Raw genomic sequence first — 25,437 nt, 5'->3', positions numbered from 1 at the left:
TTGTATCAACATGCCTTTTCTCAATCAAGCTGAACAGACCCTCCATGAACTATTGCTGTTGTCTGCTTGAAAAAAGCTCATTACCAAAGCTGATTAAGAGAGATGCTTCAACCATAATAGATACATGTATTTCTGTGAAACTCAGCTTTTTATGCCATTTTTTTTTAAAATTAAAAGCAGTATGTTTTGATTACTGGATTTTCTATTAGAATTTTCCTTTCAGTAAGTAAAAATTACTATGACAATTCTAATACCTTTATCTATTATTTTCTGGGTTTTTTTTCTGGGAAGGTGAATAAAAGTGTAAAATGTAAAAGTGTCCATTTTACATTTCAAAATGAAAATAGAGACTTCAACATATCTATCAAAGTGTTTTCTCTATCTTGATTATTTAGCCATCAGAATGTATCTTACATCTCCTTCTGTGCTATGAATTAGACTGATACCACCAACATTACCACAGTTTTCACATCCTATGAGCTTTTTTTGGGTTTAGGTTTCCTAATAGAAGCATTAGAGGGACACATTTACATGCTGGCTCTGATTTATGAGTGGGTTTTATTTGTGGGGAGATTAAATTGTGGTAGGTTGGGTCTGTTTGGGTTTCCTGGATAGTCTCTGATTAGTTTTAATACAGGTAACCCTCACAGTAAATCAAGTGTCTCAGCTGATCTACAACAAAGTGAAGCTGTGACTCATTACCTGGTGGAGCAGCTTTTCCTCATGTAACTCATTAAACTGAAGGAGTTATTTACGATCCTTGCAGCCACCCTAGCTGATGGTGTCATTTAGGAAACCCCGATGATCCATATGGAATGTGAAATATTTGATGGTTTGTAGATAACTCATTAAGGTCTGAACAAATTCAAAGCATGCTTTCCCCAGGAAAGCTCATCTGGGTGATGGATGTGGCCATCACTGGGCTCCAGGGGTCACCTGGAGGCACAAAGGATGTCCCCTGCCTTTGCCCAAGGTTGATGTACATAAGGTTTTCTTATAAACTTGTTAACTCTGTGACCTGCAAAGTGTAGTGAGGATTTTTTTCCCAAGTCAGGCATGTGCATCCTGCAGAAACAGCACAAGAACAGACTTCAAGCTGGAGTTGTCAGGGGCACTGTTGAAAGAAAAAAGTTCTGGAGCTTGGAAGCATGGCTAATGCAAGCCTGAGGGCACGCAAAGCTTAGACACTGCCCAGAGCTTGCAGAGCATCTGAACCCAGGCCTAAGGGCCAGATTTACAGCAGCAGTTGGATCAGCTTATCACCTCTGTTATTCAGCATCTGCAGTATATTTCTTTATACTTCTTTCTTTCCGTCAGTCTTTGGTGCTAATGAAGTATCAGTGCTCACAATCACTCCTTGAATTCATTCACCATCGTGCTATTCTTGAAAACTCATGGCTGCACCATCATATTTACACTTCAGCAGCAACACCAACCCCCCAATCCCTGTGTGTCCACCAGCCAGCTGGCCTCCCTCTCCTGAGCAACCATGCAGCCATTCCAGGAGGATCCTGGCCATCCTCTTTGAAATATGCTTTATTGTCCCTTGGACACCAGTCTGTCACTTGCATGGCAAGCAGTCTGAGAGAAGGGCTGCACTCGTGCTTTCTGTTAAGTGGCTAATGCACGGGGGAGGCAGAGGGGGATATTAAATAATAATGGCAATAATCATACATCTGATAGAGTTCTGTTCCACTTTAGCACTAAATGGAAAGCTGAAAGCCTCCCCATGGATCTTTTCCATCTCCTGCACCAATGGTTGTAACAGATGCATCAGTTTAAATTTATGACTTGCATGACAAATAAGACTGATACGTGTGTTTAGAAAATCTGTGCCCAACTGGCATATTTTGATTAGCTGCAAATGATGACACTGCCATATCTGTAATATAACTTATAAAAGGCATAGATGTGGTCCACTTTTTAGTTGGAGCAAGATAACATTGATAAGTTAATGTGATGTCTGTCCTTTACCTCCAACTTTATGAAATCCTTATGAAATAAAAATAAAAGCAATGAACAAAAGAATCTTCTATGATTTTAAAAATACCTATAAACAATAAAGAATTAGTAAAACCCCAAAGAGGAATGAGGAAACACTGAAGATGAAAACCACTGATCCATTTCAGCACAGATGAAACGATTTGACAATGTACTGGAAAGGAATATTAAACAGAAACAAGCTATTAATTTTCACTGAGGGTCAGCCTGGGAGCTTGAGTAACACCTAAAATTCAGGTTAACCCTTCACAGTGGGGAGGATCTCACCATCAATCACAGCTTCTTACTCTTCTGGAGGACGAGGATACAGCTCATGCAATAACTGCAAAATGTTTTGGACAGGTGATAATGTTTATAGAAGGGAAGGATGGTTTGGAAAGTGGAAACAGTTCAAAGATTACAAGGAAGGCTAGAAAATGGCAAAATTAACATGGAACAATATTGATCCCTTTAGTTTATTTCTTAAAGGGAGAGGACATTGAGGGATGAGACTGGTCTCAATGAAAAACAGTTTCTGCTATCAGGGCCTCTCATGGGAGCAAAGACCTTCCAGCTCATAGGTCAGCTGCTTGTATTGCAAATTCCCTGTGGGCTGGGCTCTCCTGGCCATTTTTAATGTCTGTGTGCTCCCAGAGTATCTGAGCATCTTCAGAACATGAAGATTTTACTGGACTTCAAAGTGTCACTGGCTTATCCCTCATTTTGAGGTTCAAACTCTCTGCACAGTGCTTTTGGAGGGGAATGATGTTGCTGGGAAAAGCTGTGCAAGCAGTTAAGATGAGGAATTTCAGCCTTGATGCCTCTGTTCTGAGCACTCCTTCACCTAAAAGAAACCATTTACCTCCTCTCAGCTGCCTATGCAGCCAACGTTTTGTCCTTGTCCTTAAAAGCTACCCCAGCATTAAACTGTACAACAAATCACTCCACTTGTCCACAGGGAACAGTAAATGCCACTCTACTCATACCTTACTTCTTCAACAATCCTTTTGCCAGTGCTAGAAATAATGATGTGAATACCTCTATATCAGCGTTTTCTAACACGATTAAGGCTATGCCAGTCACCATAAAGGTCACCATATGATAGACTACAGACCACAGGCCCCCACAAGCCAGTGTGACTAACACATTAAATATTGGATTGCAGCTTGGTCAAGTGACTGGTGTAGTGTGAGAAATGAAATCAATACTCACCCTGGTGAGAAATGATAGAAATGAGCATTCACCGTCAGCCACGTTCAGATGGCGGCGAGTCTGGAATGCCGTGTTTTCATGTTTGTAACCTAGATGTTGCCTTAAAAATTGCCCTGAAACTCAGTAGTAGAGGCAACACTGGACACTTACTCCTTCAAGCCTTTCTTCAACTTTATCAATGTCCTTGATTTTTGAAGCAGCAGTCTCCTCTGTGGAAGCCTTGACCCATCCTGCCCCAGCCATGAGGGAGGGACCTGTTCTGCCAGGCACCAATTCCAACCAAAATAACGATACTAGGGAAGATTCAGCTTGTTCTACCTGGAAAAAAAAATACACCCAACAAAACTCTTGTAGCTGATTCAAGGGGATTGTATTCTGTCCCTCACGAGAGACTTATTCAAGGTACAGTGAGATGCATTTTAATGATTCGCTCATCGTGTGGAACAAAAGCCATTATTCCCCAACCATTCTCCTTTCCCAATCTTCCCCATTCTTAACACATTCATTACAATTATTATTGTTAATATTGTGGATAGTATTATCAGTATATTTTATTTTCTTCCACTTATTGAACTGTTCTTTCCTCAACCCACGAGCTTTACCTTTTTTCCATTCTCCTCCCAATCCTGATAAGGGTGAGACCATGATATCATGTTACATTTTCTTGAATTGGAATCAAACAGAAATATTTCTAGAGGAAAGGTTGATGTCTCAGTATCTTCTCTATTTGGTCTTCAAAGTTCAATTTTATTCTTCTACATTTTATTTTTGTTTCAAAGGTGCACCAGTTGAACAAAGAAAGATGGTTTCAGATTGATCCTATTATCTGTTTACACCAGGCTGGTCTTGAGTTCAGAATCATCACTGTCTAAAAAAGCATTGAAGTTGTAGTCATGAGTATTAGAGTGTGTTTTATGTGCAACCTTCTGGTCTTGAAAGCAAAATGAAGTGCTTCAGCTCTTTTAGCATGCCTGCTCCTCGAATATCTATTTTCTAGGTCAGTCTTAAAAGCAGCCTGCTTCTTACAAGAGCAAATCCAATATTGAAGACATTAGGTCCAGGCAGCTGTTTAAAACTTGGCCCTGTGTGAAAAATAATTAATAATAAGAAATAAAATGGTGTTTGTGTAACCTTTCTGTAGGAGAAGCCGCTAATTGGTACAGATGTCAGTGCAAAGAAGCACTCGGAAGAAGCATTGATTACAAATCCTGCTGGGATATGGCTTGCTAAAGGTCAATCACTCCTCCTATTAATTGCTTTAAAAATGAGGCTTGGAGAAAGCAGCATATGAAATAATGGTGGGATTTTGGCAATCCCTGTTGTAAACTGTGGCAGTGTTTCCATTGGTTTCAGGAGGAGAAAGTTGTGCATGGCTTGGATGGGCCCTTTAATTCTGCCTGGGTTTGTCTGTAATGAAATTGGCTGGTGAAGAGGTGAGCGTGGCAAAGAAGTGCCTAAACCACAGCTCTTGTTACTGACTGCTGTACTGAAAACACATTCATTTCAAACACCTCAAAAAGCGCAGGAGAGAAAATTAAGTCTGGGTATGTTTCATTTCTCCAGGCAATTTTTCTTCCTGGGTTACACAAATCTATTCTTTTCGGTTGTTTAATAAAAAAAAGTCACAGAGTGTAATTGTTAAAACGAGCGGTGGGAAATGCAACAGCCTGACAAGAAATTACATGTCTTATTTATCTCCACTGAAGTTACTCCTGCAGGAGCTGGGTGCTGGTGGAATGTATTGCACTGAGTGTGTGCCTCTGATGCTGGGCAGGGGTGCTTCCCCCAGCTCTGCAGCCGTTTCCTCCCCACTGGAAGTCCTAAAGGTAAATGCAAACCCAAGTCTGAATTAACCTTTGGATCTTGCCAGGGAATGATGCCCCTTTGTGCCCTCGCTGTTAACGCCGAGGCAGAAATGAAGCAGGTCAGGCAGAACTGGAGCTCTGTGGGTGGCCTCCTGACTGTAGGAAAAGTTAAATCAAAGCTCAAGGAATAGTTATCCCTGGGGAAGAGGCTTGGTGCTTACAAGTTTTCTCTGTGAATGCCTGAAAAACTGCCCAAGCACGATGCACAGTGCACAGCCCCAGCACAACGAGCTCTGGCTGAAATAGAGATGAAAATAAAGAGAAATAATGTTTTCATGGAAGTGGCAGTATAAAATCAGATCCTGTTTAACCAGATTGGAATTCTTCTGTGCAATGATTTAACAGCATGCTGATGTGCTGATAGCATTTGCTGTCAGCTTAGTTAAATGCTGCTATGTGGTGCTCCAGTCCTACAAAAATTCACTTGTTTTCACAGATAGCTATCCAAGGGCATCAAGGCTCTTCTGAGATGGATGGCTTCTTCTTTTGAAGACCCTAGCTACTATTTTGATCAGCACAGTGTAAAAAACCTGAAAGGAATTTAAATTAGATTTAAATTATTTCTTCATTTTGCTGTCATTATGTATATTGGGAGGAAGGGGAATGAGCAAATAATGAACAATATTGCAATTATACCTTCAGAGGGTTTGGCTTATGTAGGGCAACTGGGCCAACAGATGGTGAAAGCAATTTGATGTACGAAAGTATGAAATAACTGATCTAGACAGAAGGATTAAAGTGGGGTGTGGATATAAATTGAACATGGATCATGAAAAGTATATTGGACTATTATGGGAAATCACTGCAGCCTGAGCACAGATGCTGCAAAAGGGGAAATCAAATTGCACTGGCACAGCAATAGAAACAAAGACAAAAGGTGAGAGCCTTATTGTTTTAGTCCTTTGTCAGTGATGCAGGCTTTGATCTGCTGGAAGGAGAGAGCTGCCTCCAGGGAGAGGTGCTGAAGGATCTGGTCAGGAGCAGAAAGTTCACAGGGTTGGGGCCCATTTCCACAGCAAAGTACAGGGTGATGTGCTGATTTTAGAGAAACACCTTTAAGGAAGGGCTCCATCAGGGCATTGCATTCCTTAAACTAGCACTGAACAAGACAGAACACCTTATTAGTGTTGGCTAAAGGGCCTGGATGAGGCAAAAAGGGCAGGCTGCCTCTTTTGAAGCATAATACAAGCACAAAATAAGTAAAATGAGGACACAGGTTTGAGAGTACTTAATGGGAAGCACCAAGTTTTCAGTTGATAATAGCCACTTAATCAAACAGCCTTATGTAAAGTCCTTCTAATCCTAGCTCATCAGCAGAAGCTATGCATTGCTGGGGTATTCCCAGGACAGAAGTACAGTTTTGCTGACAAAGAAGACTAAAAGCAGAACATTCACACAGTGCTCCTGTCCCTGCTGCTCACTGTCTAAGGGAATGTGTGCCCCAGACAGGGGTGCATTGGTTGGGATCCCCAAGGAAAAGCTGGTTCCCAAGCTGGTCCCCAAGGTGGGCAGGGCATGGCATGCACCAAAGTGGTTACACAGATTTGGGAGTCACATCCTGCATCCCTGCTCTGCCCTGCGTTCTGTGCAGCAGGACAGCCCAGCCTGGATGTGCCTCTGGGATGGCCACATCCACCAGATAACACATCTCTATTAAAAAAAAGGTGTTTACCTGCTTCAGGTGGGTGTTGTGAGGAAGCTGAGTGGGATAGCAACACACTCCCCAATCCATCCCTGTTTTTAGGAAAGAACTGGTGTCCCTTTTCCTGTGCCTGGGACTGCAGAGCTGACAGCAAAACACAGGCTCTGGGCATCTTCTGCTGTGATCCAGGGGGAGAATTTGGGGGGCTACTACTGGACAGGTCCATACAGAATGATTCCTGAAGGACTCCCCAGAAGGGAAAGGGAAATTATGTGGGATGCTGAGTTGCTGAAGTAGCTCACTGTTGCTCTGTGTATGTTCAACAAATGATCAATTGAATATGCTGCACCAGAAATCCATGACCAACTCATCTGTCTAAACCCAGAAACACTCTGGTGTTCACTGCAAAGCTCTTCTAACACGAGTGTGGTGCCATGGAGTTCCACTGACCTGAGCTTTCATGGCATTGCCTTCCTACCTGGAGAGGATAACAGCACATGGCTGCCCTGGACCAGCAGCACATCCCAGTTTTCCTGATTTCCTAGGTGGCTAAATTGCTTTGGGCTGCACATGTGGTGGGTGGAGGATTGCTCCAGTTCATTTCCCACCCATAACCCAGCAAATCAACTCGTTTACTCTTAGAGCTCCCATTAGCAGAACTGATGGAGAGGCATGAGGAAGTTCTTGTTTGCTTTTTCATCCACTTAGTCACACAGTCCAAAACCAAATTAAACCTTCACCCTGGAAATTTCCTATTGTGAGAAATGTCCTATTGTGAGAGGCACTTAATTCCTGCAGGGCCCTTGGAGTGCTGAGGAGTCAGAACAGCACAGCCTGAAGGGCTGAAGCACAGTAAAACCCTGACTTTGGGATTTAATGGCAGAAATAGAAAATAAAAGTGTTGGAGAAAATCAGTTTAGAGGAAGTAAAAATGGATATTTCAAAAAAAATGGTTTTCTTCAGCTTTGGATTATTTTCCATTATAAACTTTTCTCTGTTAAAATATCACTCCTAGGTCAATTTGTCAGTAAAAATTCCTGTCTCAGCATGAAGGGTCCAGTCTTTTCAGCTTGAAAATATACCCCTGCAACTGGCATGCCTGCACTGAAATATGTTGTTTTAAAAATGTGTACATGAAAGTTAATACATAAAAACTGCTGCACTCACTTTTTTCTCTCTGTATTGTTAATCTAAGTCAGTTCACATGCATTGTTTCACTTCATCTGAATTGGTATATTTTAGGGAAATTTTCTTGCATAAAATAAATCAGCTGGATCGTTCTCTGCAGCCCCTAAATTCTGAGGTGCCAATTTTTTTTTTTTTGTCTTCATTTCTATTCCTTTGTTGTGCAAATTTTGGGGCTGCTAGACTGGAGATATTTTCTAACTTGTTTGACCATTTCTTGCTCCTTCTCCCCTCTTCCTGTCTCACGGATGATCTACACTCCCCCAAATCCCAGAACCTGCTCCATCTGAAAAGAATCAATCTAGAACACAGAGCAGCAATATATAAACCAGGAGTAGGAGTAAAGTTATAGTAATTAAGGTGGAGTCCTGAAGGGATAGGTTAGTGTTAGTTAGCTTTGAAAGAAATTGCAAGTGTATGCTCAGACCTTATTAGCAGATATTCCCTGGGTACAGAATGTGTAAGATACTTCAAGAGTTAAGCTGAAAAATAAAAGCTTCAGCAAGGGCTACTTAGGGCTTAGGAAGGCCAAAGAAGGATTTAATTTAGATTTAGTCTGGAATTTTCTGTTGGAGACATTCTTCCTGCTCTCTTTGTTGTCAGGGCAGGATTCACCAGCATGCTCCCCATCCCTGTCTGGAGGTGGTACATCCAGACCATGACAAGTACAAGCCAAGCAATGATGTGCAGGACAGCAATTCCTCTGTTGTCACTGAACTGAGGCTGAGGTGCCTACACCAACAGAGTAAAAACCTGCTGCAAGGGTGCCAAAGCAGGTACTGGAAGGAATCTGAATGGCTTACATAAGGCATCTGAAATATGAAGCAGCAGGGAAAGGCTGGTGGCCCAGTGTCCAGCAGATCAGAACTTGTAGCAGATTAAAAATACTAACAGTTGTTCCATTGGACGTGCAGCATCTTCTGACTTTCACTTAATTTCTGTCCCTTTGTCCTGAATTTGGAGGACAAAATAGGATGTAGCCCAGCAACCGTGTGTAGTTCTTGATCCAATGTCCTCCTCCCCCTGGGGTGGTGCTGAGTAGGGTCCAGTGGCAGCAAAGCCATGTGGATATGCTGCAGACCCTGAGCACATAGCCAGTCCCTCCCTCCCCAGCCCAGGGAAGGACTGCGGTGTCCTGAGCTGGCCTTGCTGCCTGGGCACAGCTTAAGCCTCTCAGAATGCACAGTGTGGATGCTTCTTCAGCTCTCTTTTTGTGCTGGGATTGCCAGTGTCCTGGTCCCCGGTGTAAGTGCCACTCTGTCACAGCAATGCCATGTGTCCCTGTCCTGGGGGAGAGGCTGGGCACCTGCTGGGCGCTGAAAGCAATAATGAGTGTTCATCCCCAAAACGCGGAGGCAAGGGGAGCAGGGGGGAGATGTGACCTCAGCAGATGCTCAAGAAGGAGAGGGGGAGGATGTGCACTGCAATGAACCAAAGTTAGCACAAAAGAGAAAGTGTTAGCCTCGTCACGGTAACAAATGCATTCAAATCTGGAGTGGGGGCTGACAGCAGCTCTGCTCTCCCAAACGCCTCAGCACCCTGCCCTTGAGCTCTTCCCTTCAACTCACCACACCTCAGCACTGCCTCCTGTGCAAGCAAACAGACCTTTCCTCCTCCCTGAGCTCTGAGTGTCCATCCCCACCTGTTCTGGTCCTCCTTCAGAGCAGGCAGCAGGCCTGAAGCGTTCTGCATCTTCACAGCGTTTCACAAACACCAGAATACATCACCTCTCCAGGCCAGCAAATGCTCTTTGACAGAAATTTGTGTCTTGCAATTTTAGTAGGAAAGGTTGAAAGAAAATGGTGTTGGCCCAGTGCTTCTGCTGGCAGAAATCCAAATCAAGTGTGGAAAATCCAAACTGGATATAACAAGAGGAGAAGATTTTGTGCCCTGTTGCACTGTTGGTGCAAGAATTCTGGTTAATTGTTAAGAGTTGCTATATGCAGTGTTTCTTTCTGTCCATAGACAATGTCTTGCAAAATGTGATTGTTAAAAAATACAATAATAAAACCCCACAAATTTTTGCCTGTATTCAGTATCAATAAAATAGTCTACACAATCTTATATGACCATACTCCCTGATGTCAACACAAATGAAGCACCTGTCTTCCAGAAGAAACAAAATGTCAAATCTGTCACCTTTAGCAAACAGAGCAGCCTTTTTTTTTTTTCCTGCTGTCTCATCTCTGAAGTACCTCTTGCCTGAGTGACTCCAGTTTTGATGATTAACCAGCCCAGTCTCAAACATCTAGAAAATGCCTTTCCCAAACAAGGAAGGATCTGCATATTAACTCCAGCAGCGTTGTGCTCAAATACAGACCCATTACTGCTGTTTGTTAATCATCTGGGGAGACAGTGTCTGCAAACAACTGTGCAGGGACTCTCTACAGGGTTTATAGAAGTGTTTATAGCTTCTTCTGTACCTTCAGTGAAAGGCAAAATTAGTGTTCATTGATACATTAAGTCTTCAGGCTTCATTTTGGAGTTTTCTGCTGCAGCATAACAAGATGTACTGAAAGCACTCTTGTGTGCTCTGCTGTACCTCCTCAAACTCCTCTTCTCTGGCAGATCAGATGGATGGGGGGCTGCAGCCATTTGCATTTTTAAATAAAGTCAAGCACTGTAAAGTGGAGCTTGGCTTTCTACAACAGTGTGCTGAGCACTTGGATTTGGCTGTATTTTGAGAGATTTGAACTCTGCTCCAGTCTATTGCTGTCTCTTTTCTGAGCACACTTCCTGTGCTCTAATAAACATTAAAATCAATGTTGTTCCTTCTCTTCAGCTGGAACTCGGATTTAGCTGACATCTGGCAGAATCTGACCCAAAGGTTTGACAGAATCATAGAATGGTCATTGGAAAAGACCATCTGCTTGTAACCCCCATGCCATGGGCAGGGACCTTCCACCAGACCAGGCTGCTCAGAGCCCCATCAAGCCTGCAGATAGTTTGGAGTCAGGTTAGGGGCAGATATGTAGGTATAAGATATGCAGACAGCATGATCTCGAGAACCTTCAGAAGCTCTGCAAGAAGCAAACAGAAAATCATAATAAAATAAATAAATAAGCGCTAAATCCAAAGAAATCAGAATAAATGTATCCACAGGGGTCAACTTAGGGAAAAGCCACATAACTGGAATGATGTTCCTGCCTTTCTCCTTTCTCCCCTTGTTTTGCAGCTACAACCAGAAATGATCCTCCCCCTTCCCCAGGCTGAATTCAATCTCCCACCATGTCAGCAGCTGGTACCTCCTCAGCACTCAGAGACATTTTGAGCACTGCCAAGACTATTTGCATTGCCAGAGGAAGGATTGTTATCCACTGAATCTATGAAACCTGTGTCAAACTCAGCTGTCCCTCCAATATTCTGAGCACTTTACCTGTGTCAGAGGAAGTGGGAACTATTTAGTGGCAACATGGCACAATCACTACAGGTTTTGTGTGCTCCAGGTTGGAGTCACCTGAATGGGAACCTGAAAGAGATGCAATAGATGTTTGAACTTGTTGATGCATGAATTTTGAGCTGGTGAAATACAGAAAAACACCCTCCCCTGTCTGGAAACATAGGGACATTCACAAATGTTAAAAATTCTATAGTGGCATCATTTGGGCTCGAGTTATAAAGCAACTAAACGTGTTAGAGATGTGTGTGGAAATTTTTCAGGTGACGTCAGTGAAGTTTGCATAAATCCCCTTTCCAGTATTGCTTTATCCAAACACATCCTCACACATGCTACACAAATCCTGGCAGCTGGCCTGCTGAGTGGAGAGGGCTGAACACATGGCAGGCACCATGTGTGTGCAGTATACTTTGCCCCAAGCTGCTTGAAATCCCAAAGATTTCCAGAGACTTGAAAATGTTACAGGAGGTTGGCCATTTCCACCCTGCACAGTAATCTGAGTTTTCCCTCCAACTCCTGCCAGTATTTTTAAACAGGGCAGGAGCAGCCCCTATCTATAAGTACTCCACTTCTACACCAATGTTTGAGATTCCAGCTGATCAAATTCTGTTATGCCACTGTTTTGTTTATTATGTATTGATACTTTCCAGCATCCATTTAATTTCTTTCCCTCCTTGTTATTGCTGGGTGACTCTTGCTGGGACACACTCAGACTGTGGAGATTTACAGAAGAAACCTGTGTTTTTCCCAAACCAAGAGTCCTGTAGCTCACAGCCTGCAGTGTTTCCAGGATGTGAAATAACACAGTCAGCAGGACAACATGTCAGTCACTAGCACAAGCCAAAAATAGCGTGTGTAAGGCCAAACTCAAAGGGCTAAAATGTTGCTCTTAGAGCAGATGTTTAAAAGCTTGTGCACAAGCTCTAGGCTTGTTAGCCAACCTGGACCAACTGCAAAAGGCCTCTGGGAAATATTAAAACTCTTGGCTAGTACACACACTTCTCTGTTGGAGGCACTGGAGATATGTTTTACTTAAAAATGAAAGTGGTAACCTGGGCTGAGGTCTTGCTCAGGGATCTCCTGAGCCAGAGATCGTGGCACCACTCCTGATTTGGGCCAAGTACTCATTAACTGCAACAGGAGTTTGATCTCAAAAGGGGCTAAGCAGGGGCATTTATGGCTCAAGAGACTCTTGTCTTAAGGAGGATGGGGTAGCAAAAAATTACTTGAGAAATTCCATAAGTAAGAGCAATAGATGGGAGGTTTTACAAGTGTAAATAAAAATATATAGAAAAAAACATCTGAAGAAAGAAGACCTCAAGATAACCCCAGGGGCAGCACATGGCAATCCCAGCCTCACTTTGCATCCACTCCAACCTCTATGGAAGCCCCAGGTCCTGACACATTCTCTGCAGTGAGCAGGCAATACCAATGGCTTTGTCTTTTTTCCCATTCCCTCTTCCTGGTTTTCTAAAAACACGTCCTGATGGACAACCCATCCACCTTTACTGTTTCTGCCATACTTTTACTTCTGTGCATTCTCTGTGTCTTTTGGCTGTGTCTCTGGCTTATTACCATGGCAAGGAGGTGCCCTTCTGTGTCATTCACAGTGAGAAACCAAGGCCCCAATACTCCACATGACAATTTTATAGCCTAATGTGTGAGAGCATGAGCTCATCGGGAAGCAGAAAGCCAGCATTCACCCTGAGCTACGGATGATTTCCTCAGTCATTAAACCTTTGGCCAAGCAGCACCACTTTTTTTTCTCTTTCTTTTTCTTTCTTTTATTTTCTTTTTTCATCATCACAAGAAAAAATAGCATTGAAGCTTTTCCCAAGTGCCAGATTCTACAAGTAACAGGCTGGGAGTTATTATGACTCTCATTAGTCTCCATGCCCTCCTTCCCACACCTGTGAAGACCAGCATGTTATAAAAAGGGTCAGTTGGACTCAACAGTGAATGAACAATTTAGCTGGGTAAAGACCAGAGAGGAAATAGATTGGGATAATATGGTGGAGGAAAGCAAAATTAATTTCTTTTCCCCAACCTTAGCTGGAATTAGATGAGTGTTTGGATTGCAAACCCACGGAGGGAAACCCCATGGTGGTGCTTGATCTTGGTCCCATGAAGAGCAAGGGTTTGGTTTTTTTCTGATTAAAAAACAAGCACTGTAGTATTGGAAATTCCACCCAAATGTATGACATTATTTTCTGTTCTCTCTCTATGTGAGAGCTCTACCCAGGGCAGGGTATTGTGGAGCTGTTCCAGAATAAGGCAGGAAGTGAGAAATGATCACTGTTGTGTCTGAAAAGATCAGGTTAAATACTGAAACACAAATCCACTGAGGAATTAATTTGTAGACTTTGCAGAGAGTAAGGAAATTAAATCTAGCTAAATGAGTTATTCATATTTTTTCCCCTTAACAGTAGTAAGCATTAAATCTTGAATTGGGAATACATTGAGGCACTGACACACCATCAGTGTGTTAACTGGCTCATTCATGTTGGAGCAAGGCTGTGGGTATCAGGGAGCTTTCATTAATAGCTGATTTAAAAAGGAAGAAGTTTTAGTCAGCATTTGCCTTTTCCAGGCACTCCTGGGAGCACAGTTTGAGCTGGGAGGGATGTCCTGGGAGACCTGGTGGTACAGGCCAGGATGTCTCTCTTCTGATGGTGTAGATTCTAAGAATGCTGTCTATGGATTTTACTCTTCCCAATACATTGTCTCTGGGTTCCTGTCATCACCTGAGCTACCTACATAGTTCTGATTGGTTTGGCACCTGGAAAAAAACTGCTTTCAGGAATGAGGAACCAGCAATACAATGTGGTACAGCTGGTGTCATCCTAGGAGTGAGAAAGAAGGCTGGCAGAAAACAAAATTTTGACCTATATAGAGTGATCCATCTGTCCAGGGAAATATTTCTGTGCTTCATAGAGTCAGCTTCTTCCCCTGCTTTACCTGTTGGTGTTCTGACAGACATTTTCAGTGTTTTTACCAAAAGGATATTTTTCCTTCTGCTAGAACCCTTTCCCCCAAGATTATTTCCCAAAACATGGTGCTAGGAAAGGCTTAGCCACCCAAACTTGCCATTCTCATGTGGTTTTCAGCAGCCTCCTGGGAATTGCCTTAAGGCTGTCCTACCCAGTCATTGAATTGCCTTCCTGGCTGGGTTTTTTTCCCCTTTTTCTTTTTTTTTTTCCCTTTTCATTCAGCTGCTTGCAATTCACATGAACTATTGTATTAATAAACAGACCTTTCCCTTCACCAATCAGACAAGCATATGGGATATGAAGCAATAAATGACAACGCAGCCCCACATCCTTCATACCGTCACTGGCCTTCATGTCTTGCAGGAGAGGAATTTCATCCAGCTGGTTTCATCATGGTTGAGTGATCTTCAGTATTAAATTCAGGGCAAAAGCTAAAGATCACAGCCCCAGAATCCTTTGTACGTAACATTACAAATGACTCGCCTGCAAATGGAACGAAATGTCAGAAGACAATATCAGATAAATGAAGATATCACCACAACTACTCATGTGGAGCATAATGTCCCAGACCTTCTCTCTATTATTTCAAAAGCACTCACATTTCAAAAGAGTGGGGATTTCTTTTCCTCTTCCCCATAGGGGAAACTGACGCTGTAGAATTGAAAACACAATTGTGGTGCATGCTGCGTGAGAAGCAGTCACTTGCTGCCTTGGAAACCCTGAAAAGGCCGTGTCTCTGATTCTAGTTTCTCTTTCTCTCACCCTCTAATTATGTAAGCCCCACTCATTTAGGTTTGGACTCAGCCTGCTTTTCTTCCTGGTATCCATTACAGCATCAGGCTGTTGCAGTGACAGAGTGACCCTGTGGGAGGGTAAAATTCCCTGGTGGGTTAATGGAAGAAGCTGGGTGTTTTCCCTGGATTAGTGTTGCTCTGAGTAGGATACAATGGGAGACACGTTCCCCTGTCAGGGATGGTGCCTGGGCTACAGCAGCAGCCACCCCTCCCCTTCCAACACCATGGGGGCTGAACTGGTAATTTAGATGTAATTGGGCACCTCTGATTCTGTTTAATGGGGCTCCTGATAAATGGTTCTCCTGCCTAATTGGTACAGCTACCATAGGAGGGCCTGGCCCAAAGTGTGAAGCAATGCAGGCCTCTAACTCCCACTGAAATCAATTACACTGAAATCAATGAGAGTTAAACAGCTGAACAGCTTTTAAAATCTGGCCCTCAGTGCCCCCCCAGGGCTATAATTTATCAAAACACCAAATAAATGGCATGCCTGGTTGATTTCAATGGGTGTGATTGGTTTATAGGAGTTATTACTGGAAAGACCCCAGCTTTTAATACATGTCCCCTGTTATTTTTCCAGGATTTCAGTCTGTTGATGCACAAATGCAAAGCAAATGTAGTTGAGTTTGACTCTGTTCCAGGAAGGCTATCAGGTGGAATCCAGCATATCTTTTGATTTTGACCATGATGAGGAAGGGGATAGAGGATTAGACAGACCTCTGCTCTCATCCCATGCAGCCATTTGTGCAAGTTCTTATCAGGGCAATTGATTTGAGGAAAAAACTCTGCAGTCTTTGCCCATCAAAACTCTCCTGAACATCACTGGGCATAAAATCAGAAGTGACCTTGAGGATGGAGCCTTTTCTGCACATTGCAGTGCTGTGAAACTCTCTGCACACAAAACCAGGAGAGTGCCACAAGTGTTTCATTCTTTAAAAGATAATTCAATTAGGGTGCTCTGGTGCTTGCTGGCATGATCCTATTGCTCTGTTACAGTTTCTAAGCAGGGTACCTTATCTCTTATAACTGTTGTGAAGTGCTTCACTGTTCTGTATTTCACAGTAGTACCAGATACTAAACTATGTCTCAGTCCTCACATCCCTGAGAAATAGAGGGTTGCACCAGGACTGCCACTAAAAGGAGATTTTCTTCTTCAGGCACCAGTATTTAGGACCATCATGCAGTGAGTAGGATGTTAATTAAATCTGATTTATGTCCCAACATTGTAACACATGACCATTGTGTTTGATAGGTTAATCGTGGGACATTTCAGTCAATTTTCTGTCTGCCCTTGTATTTCCTGTGCATGTTGATCCTTTGGCTTCAGGGTCTTCTCAGAGGTGTGAGTTGAGAGGCAATTAGGAATTCTCTTTCTTGATGTGAAGGGAGGAGTGCAGCATGCCAGGTGGCCTTGGAGGGTGACTGTCCAAACTCACCTTTTGGAATCCCAGAACCTCCAGGATGAAAAAAGTGTTATTTATAGACAGATGAACGAACTGAATGTCTTCATTTACAAGGGTGCCTTGTAACCTGTCAAACCAGATGTCAAGTGTCAGTCTTTCAGAGTGTGACAAATCATTTCCCTCTGAGATGGCTTTATGTTGCTGATTATACTGTTGATGGGCCATCAAAGACATCAAATTCTGGCATCTATTCTTGATGACAATATGTAAACTCTTCAGTGATCTACATATTGGCTCAGGGACTGACTTTGTTCTTTCCTGCTCAGAATAGCAGTATTTCCTCACCCCTCCAGAGAATGATATGTTTCTCACTTTTTCTTTTTCTTTTTTTTCTTTTTTTTTTTTTCTTTTTGTGGTGCAGCTTGGACAAAAGGCTTGAAGGTGTGAAGGAAAAGTAGCAGCAAAAAGTTGCATCACTCATTCCCAACATAACTCGTGTTGGCAGTGTTTGCATTGTCCTGGTTAAAGATGCCAGCGTGCGCTCGAGTTTGTCACACCGTGACAGATCACTGTGTGATCTGCTCACAGCTGTCCTGCCAGGGGAAGCCAGCCTTTTTCTCCTCTTGTGATACCCCAGACTGTTTTATTTGTGCCAGCCATACAGTTTTCTCTAGCCTAGAGCAAGGCACTAAGGAGACAGTGCGGTTAGTACTGACGAACAGCTCAAATGCCAACTGAAGCCCCAGCTCTAAAGGATGAGTCTTAAAGTCCCCAAAATACTTGTTGGATGGAAGGGAGATAAAGGTACAAAAAATAAGTGTATTGCTTGAAAAATCAGAACACTTCATGTGAGAAAAGGTCCTTGGGAAAGAGACTCCAGCCTCTTTGGACATCACACTTTGAGTTCCTGCTGAAATGGTCTGTGCAAGTGGTACTGAGCTGCTGCCAGCAGCTGAGATCACAGTTGACCTGGCTTTATTGTCTCAGAGGTGCCTGGAAGTGGCTCATTTTAAACAACAGCAGTGTATGTTTGGACTCACATGCTTTTCTTTCTTTCCTTCCTTCTCCACCCTAAATTTCTTCATGCTTCCTTGAGGCGACAGGCATGGTCTTCCATGTAATTTGTTCTTTTATTCCACAAACTGGTCTAGGTCACACTCTTCCAGTGCCAGCAACAGAGAGGTATCCATCAGTATCTTGTCTGTTAATGATATTACACTTCCATGAAGTTCCTTCAGATCATCCCCACCTGTACTTATAACAGACCCCATGTGGTGCCTTCTCTCATCTCTTTTTCTTTGCTCCTAAACAGATGCATTTCTGACACTGGGAAATGTCTTGGTGAATTTGTGTATTTCCTAGAATGACATTGTTGGCATTTTGACCACAGTTTATGAAAGACATGAAAGGCTTGCAACCTTGTAAAAATGAAGTTAATAAATATGTAAATCAATCTATGTTTATTTATAGCCTGGCAGAAGTTAAATAGCCAGATTCCAGACAAAAACTGGGCTATCTATGGTTCCAAATGGCTTAACACTTTAGAATTTCAAACACCAGGAGGAGATGAACATATACAAGATCCTTTTTTTTTGTTTTTTCCTTTTAAACAACTGAATTACCCATAATTTTCTCTCTTTAATTTTTTTACTTTCATGTTTACAAGGCATTAAGCAACACACTATTAATTACACAGAGGTCACTCAATGTAAGATGTATCTCCATTTCTCTCCATGGCACTTGACAGAAGCTCCACTCAGGTGGGAATGGAGCCCACATTACAGGTGATGCCATGAGGGCCACTATGTATGGATGGATTTATTTAATTCTTTATTACAAAGTGTGCCTGGATCAAAGAATTTACACCAAGGAGTGAAATCGAACCAGCTTAAAAAAGGGAAAAGTAAGAAGGCTCAAAATGAATGAAGCACAGCCCTTTCAGATCCTGTTTATTTACTTTTTGTTTGTGGGTGGTATTTCCTTCATTCCCCATCAATCATGCCAGCTATTGATATTTTTTCTGTCAGACACTAACAGGATCAGACTGACTGACATTATCTGTCTATTGACTGCCTCAGTTTTCAACCTTTTTGGATTTGCAGCCCTCCTGAGCATTTCCCAGCTGAGGAATTTAAGCCAACTGACATGGATCATTAGCTTGAGTTACTCTTCATGAACCTGTCAGGAGTAAACTAGCAACCTCAGAAGCCTTAGGTAGATAACACTGATTGTATAAGATAGATATTTACATAACACCATTGATGTCTCAGGTATAATCACTCTCTAGCTGGATGAAATAATCAATAAGAAACCTGGCAGAAAATGCAGAATAAGAGTGTTCTAGGCATTAGATCCTAGGTGGATCCATTTTCTGTCTCTCTGGGCTGAGACAGAGTTTCTGAGGGGCTCTTCACCCACTCAGGAGGACAGCTGTGACCCAGGCATCATTTGCATGCTGGGTGGGAGGATAAGGGTTTAGGACAGCCCCTACAACCTCTTGTAGGCTTGGGAGAGATAGGAGGCTCTAGCTCGGGTGGATCCAGTCTCTACATTGAGTACTTACCTCTTGGGCTTTATTTCACTTTATTTAGCACCTGAAATCATGTTGGAGACATATCCTCTTGGGTCCCTCACTGGAAACTAATTATACTCTCATAAGCCTGCTAATTTAGTGTGTGCTTCCAGCCACTCCAGGCAGGCACCACCTGATGTGCAAGCTATGACTTGCATAATGCTTGGGGACTTAATTTTCAGAGGTACCTTTGTGCCATGGAAATCAGCAGGACACCTCATATTGCTCTTTTTTGTCTTCACATCATTGCTCAAATAAATACAAGAAAACTCTGTAGTCACATCTAGAGACTTAGCATTTCTACATTTCTCAAATGTCAGATTTGCTGCCTCTGCTAGACTGAAGAGCTTTTTCCCAGTAAAAACCTACAAGCTGAAACTTCAAGGGAGATCACATCCAGCAATTTGATATGGGTTCTTCACAGTCAAGAAGTTCAAGGGCACGTGGATTTATGAATTTGTGTTGATGTAATTGATAGTTTAACCTGGTTTTGTCAGACTAATTATGATTTCTGTGAAAATTTACATTTCCTCTATTTCATTTAAGATTAAATTTCTAAGTAGCTGATTTAGGCTGGAATATGACAAAACAATTTCTAAGCAGAAAATCTATCTTTATATGGTAGGACAAAGCACTGCTACTTATATCTGTCCTGGTTACACTATATTAATTTGTGTGTGGACTAATCCTGGGAAGTTTAAGTTATCCTCCTTTGTGGATACCGTGCCCCAGAGATGAAAGAGGAAAGTTGTTGTCCACTCATGTTCTAAATGTTCCTATGAGGTGTTAATGAAGCATTTCATTCTTTAATGGCACCACTGGGATTGCAGTTGTCTATATTTTATCTTAAGTGTTGTTCATTTTCCAGGGATCAATACCTAGTTCCTAGAAAAGATACAAAAAATTCCAGTAATGTAAGGGAGAGAATTACTGGGTACCTTGAGGGCTGATATGTTGGTAATGAAATCTCTTCTGCAGTGTGAGCCAATTTTAAATTCTCCACAACACTGAACTTCCTTTCAGAAGATGCAGAGCAGAAAGAAAAATCATGTCACGTAACAAATATCAAGACAGAAGGAGGGCCCAGTAGCTTTTCACATAGGTGTTTGGGACTCAATCAGTCATTTAATCACTCAGCTTCAGCAGTGCTCTGCCAAGTGAGATAAAAAATCCAGTGCACAAGGCAATCTGAGAGGCCACTAATATCTCAGAAAGTGATGCCAGGATTTATTGCCACCTCCTCTGCTTGATCTTCTCCAGAAGTGACTTTGTGTTTAATAGAAGCAGCAAGTGTACTAGACAAAAGATTTTTTTGCCAGATCTTGCTTTGGTCAGTTGGAATCCAGTTTCCATTACTTCAGGGCTTGGCATGAACAAAAGCTGCAGAACTTAAATGGTTTACAACCCACTTGCTGCATTTTTAAAAAACACTTATGTATTTTCTGTGCTGTAGTAGTCTGGTTTTAATTGTCTGGATATATTTTAGTACAACAGGCTCACATGGAAAATTTTTACCCAAGACATTTTACAGAGACAGCTATAAGAACAGACCCAGAAAGTGCTGTGGGAAAAGCCTTGTTTTCCATGTGTCATCGCTGAGTCCTGTCCCCAAATCAGGTTCATGTCTATCATCTGGCTGTGTGAACTTTCCAGTGTCATATAGCAAATATGCTTTTCTTTTCCTACCTCAGACCATCTGGAAAAGCTGTTCCCAGCTGCTGTGTAAAATATAGTAGGAGAGGATGTGAATTTTCAGAAATACTTTTTTTCCCTGTGCTGCTTTTGGCTGGAGTAAATTTTGTTTTCTTCACAGTAGCCAGTATTGGATTTGTGCTGTTGATAACTTAGGGATGTTTTTTTTCTTGCTGAGTGATGCTTACACACAGCCAAGGCCTTTTTTTCTTCTGACCCCACCAGTGAGCAGGACTGGGGCACAAGGAGCTGGGAGGGGACACAGCCAGGACAGCTGACCCCAGCTGACCCAAGGGATATCACACACCATATGGAGTCATGGTCAGTGTATGGAGCTGGGAAAAGGAGGAGGAAGGAGGGGGCATTCAAAGTGCTGGTGTTTGTCTTCCTGCATCATTATTACACATGATCGAGGCCTGCACTCCTGGGATGGCTGAACAGCTGCCAGCCATTGGGAAGTGGCAGGTGAATTCCTTGTTTTGCTTTTTATTTGCAGCTTCTGATTTATCTATTTACCTGTCTTCATCTCAATCCCCAAGCTTTCTCACTTTCACTCTTTTGATTCTCTCTTCCATCACACTGGGTGGAAGCAAGAGGCTATGTGGGGCTTAGTTGCCATTTGGGGTTAAACCACAGCATTCCCCATCAAAAATTTTCTGATTCAGCAAGAAAGAAACACCTCAATCTGCTGCAATTCCCATGCAAATCCACAAGCTATCCAAATAAACCTTCCTGACCAGCCATGTCCAAACCGTGCCTGGTTTTGTGTAGGGCTGGCTCCTCAGAAGGCCTTCTGGCAGCCCTGGTAGTGCTTTGCTTGGCAGCAACTCTATTTTAGATTTGTTTTTATTAAAAATTATGGCACATACCCCAGAATGAGAATTTCAGCCTCTAAATTATGGTGCTGCACTGATGTGGTGGCTGTGTTTTCTCTAACTCCCATAACAGGATCCTTCTACTTGTGGTTGGTAACATTTTTTGTAAAGATTTTCCCCAATCACTTGAGATTTCAGAATTGGACATAGGATTTTCCTGCACTTGTTTTTTGGGTTTTTTTTTAATTATTAAGTGCCTGATTGTAGTTGACAATATGCTGGATTCTGCTCCACATATAACAAGACAAGAGAGCTTGTAAGGTGTGAAATGAAACTACATGGGCATGGAAACACAGCAGAGATGTGGTCTGCTCCTCTCTGGTGGAATTAGAATTAATGTGGGTATGATAACCTGAAAGGAGTCCTGCTCCCCTTATTTCTGGGTGACAAATTAAATAATGGTGTTCTCTATAGTGTTCTAAAAGATTCAGCTTTGATCCTACCAAACCCATGGTGACAACCTGTCAGGAGTGAAAGGTGGGTCTGTGAATTGTGATCATGAGGGCACATGCATGGGTTTTGATGCAGTCCAGGGCATAAAAGGTGGAAGTGAGAAAATCTAAGACAGGTTTAGTAAGATCTCATCCCTGTCTTCTCCAGAAAAGGCAGAGTCCCACTGCAGGTCAGTGTTCTGCATCATTTTTTCCCTTCCTTATTCCTGAGCAAGGTGAGTTTCCTATTCCCCGCAGGAGGAGATGCAACACAGAATCTCTGTTAGGCCCAGAGATGGTTTCTCATTGTCTGTGAAAATCAGATGATTTGTGCCCCATTGTAATGGAAATAGCTTAGCACTTGCAGTGCTCCAGCAGCCATCCAAGCCCAAGAGGAGAGCTGGCAACTTCCCCCTGACATTTCCAAAACAACTTGCTGTATTTTCACTGCTAAATGATGCTATGGACAGAAGCCCTGAGACCATTCTTCCTGTCAGTTCCAGGGACGGGCAATTAATCACTAGTGATTACAGGTTTTTTCCTAGCCAATAATTGCAAGGCAATTAAGTTTGGGGAAGAGAGAGCAGGGTGGCAGCGTGGATGGTTGTGCAGGAGGGACTGTCAGCCCCTGGCAGTGTTAAACTGTCCCACATCACCTGCGAATTTCAGTTACCAAAGCATATTTTGATATGCAGTAATTATGCTTCCACCTCAGTTTTCATCCCTTTCATTTGTCGCTTCCTTTGAATGTCAGGCATTATGTGTCACGGTTCAGAAAGACTTGAGAAATCCATTAAGAGCTTCCACAAAGAGAGCAATTTTTCAGACAAATGTACGATGAAGAAACTGGTCTCCTCTGATGATTAATTCCAGTAACTATTCATCAAATCAGGTGCCAGGCTTTGCAGTAGGGTAGGAGCATTAAGAGCTGTGATGAGTAAGGTCTTCTAGCCCTGAACCTATGAACTAAATACATCAGCAAACTCCCAGGCAGCAGCTAGCAGAAATACAACATTAGTTTTAGTCACTGTACTGTTAAAACATGTATTTTCACTGGCAGGCTGCAATTGCCAACCCTTCATAAATCTTTCCACGGAGCCTGTGCCATAAGAACCACTGGTTTAGCTCTAATCCCTTGGATTGTTGTAATCTTTCATCCTCAGGGGGATTCCAGTGACCCCACACCCTCTGTGCCTGGCTGATGTCAGTGGGAGTTTTGGACAAAACCACTGGAGAGGTTTAGTCAAGCAGATATGTAGCCATGCTGTGATAACTTCAAGCTGTAGTTAGGTCCTGGTGGTGAGTGTTTAATCCACTGGGTGATAGCCAGAGATCAGGGGTTTATTGCAGTCTCTGCTGACCAGAGCTGGTTCAGCAGCTCAGGCTGTGCTCTGCACTGGAGAGCAGCAGTGGTTCTGTGCTTTGTGTGTCACCAGCAGCACGGTGACCCCCAGCATCCAAACAGAAATGCTCCTCCTTGAAATGCCACTTCTCCTCTCTCTCCACCAGACTTCATTTTGTACTGCAGAAAGGGGTGCCCTGGATTTCCAGCTCAGAGTATCAGTTCAGCCAGGACTCTGTGTATTTATCACAGGAGCTGGAGAATGGACTTCTTCACTCTGGCTGGGATGAGTGATCTGTTTGATGAATTGAGTGCATTTCTCCCTTTCACTCTCCTTCCCAGAAAAAGGAGCCACAGGGAATGAGGAGTCCTGCCAGCCTCTACTTCTGAGCCTCCTGCCCTGATCCCACATAAGCCAAATTCCCCTTGAAGTTACACTTGGGTAATTCCATTGAAATGAACAAGATTTTTACAGTGTGATCAAGAGGAAAACTTGTAATACAAGTTTTTTTAAGATACACTTACTTAGTTCTCTTTTTTGCTTGCAAAAGTTGTATTTGGAATATTCTCCTTCCTTCTTGCTCTCTTGTGGGTGTACCTCTTGTGAAACTTTCCATTGTTGGAAATGTCTGTAAAGAAAAGACAAAAAGAGATAAGCTGAATTACTTTTTTCTTCCTTAAAAACTTCCTCCGCAGAAGAACTTGCAAGAATTAGAGAGAGAACACGAGATTTTAACGCTGCCTTTAGCCATATGTAATTATAAAGTCAAGGTATGGGTGCCTTTAGGGTATCAGCCTAAAAATGAGTGGCATTTCTATCAGAGTAGCAAAAGGAATGTTATCTGTTCCCTAGTGATGGAGACCCAAGGTAGAGAGAAATGAAACTCTGTGCTCCTCATTTCACAGACATGAGCACACACACACAATCACAGAGAGCTCTGGTCACCGAGCCATGGATTAGAGCACGGGCCACTGGCAAGGCTTTATTTGTGGTTAGTCAGCTGCTGCGGGGAATAAGCCAAAATACCCATTTTCATCCAGAAGACTGTAGGAAGCCAGCGCTAATCTTGAGCTAAACTGCTCTATTTGATCTCTAACTGCAAAGAAAGGTTTTGACATCGTGTTGATCTCACCAGCAGAAGGCACCTTGTGCAGGGACTGTGTTGACATCAGAGCCCAGCAGAGCCAAAGCCCCAGCAGTTGCTGGGTGGTTGATTGTAACAACAGCAGCAGGACCCTCCTGATCCAAATTCTCACATGGGACCCTGCGTGGCTTTGCTGAGGGCTGCAGTGTGGCAATCACACTGTTACCAGAGCCTAAATCACCAAGCATGGCAGAGGGAGAAGAAAATGATTACTCAAGAAACAAACCAGCAAGGACAGGGAAGTTGCACACCCCTGATGCATTCCCATAGTCATCAGATAACTTATCTTTTTTACTGTTAATTTTACCTCAGAGCTTTACAGCTAAGTGCACAATACTGGAAATGGTTCAGTTAATTTAGAATAAATATTTTTAATTCACTGGTCTGCCACCAAGTCTTGGAACTATAACCATGCAGCAAAGTAAATCTTTCTTTGCTGTCTAAAGCTTCAGAACTAAAAACCACAGGTAATCAACAGCCTTCTTGATGTTTGTTCTTAATTGAAAAAAGGAAGATAGTGCTTTCAGGAAAAGCAAACTCCATGTCCTTCCTTCAAATTTTGTGCTAATGTCTTTCTTCTACTTCTCAATATTAATCTGTCTCTAAGAGGCAAGATTATTAATTTCTAAGGATATGAGGATATTTTCTCCATAGTCTGACCTGAATTTGGCACTGTATTTAATAGATCAAGCTCAATACAGATCAAAATCACCTCATTTCTCATAGAAGTTTGTTCTTTCTTCTCAGCACAGTAGAGCATATCTTTTGCAGCTGAACCATGTCAGGCTTTATCCTAAGACTTCTCTCACTAAGGAAGTTTGCCTCTGGCTGTCTCCTTTGCTTTCTTGCTGACTTGTTCTTTGTTCTTCTGTGGACACAACTCTTCATACTCCTTGTTCTTCATCTGTTAAA

The 25,437-nt window shown here is 42.6% G+C and overlaps 1 long non-coding RNA gene across 1 annotated transcript; it reads right to left on the bottom strand.

Annotated features, from left to right (window-relative positions):
• Positions 1 to 319: 319 nt before the first annotated feature.
• Positions 320 to 25,437, bottom strand: LOC107209097. The gene is made up of 3 exons (XR_001523428.2): positions 23,906 to 25,437; positions 14,610 to 14,754; positions 320 to 10,904 (listed from the first exon to the last, which is right to left on the bottom strand). It is a non-coding gene; the product is annotated as an uncharacterized LOC107209097 (long non-coding RNA).

Source organism: Parus major, chromosome 10 (genome assembly GCF_001522545.3).
Source record: "Parus major isolate Abel chromosome 10, Parus_major1.1, whole genome shotgun sequence".
Lineage (NCBI taxonomy): Eukaryota > Metazoa > Chordata > Aves > Passeriformes > Paridae > Parus > Parus major.
The sequence above is the reverse complement of the archived record's forward strand: the minus strand, read 5'-3'. Positions and strand labels throughout refer to the sequence as shown.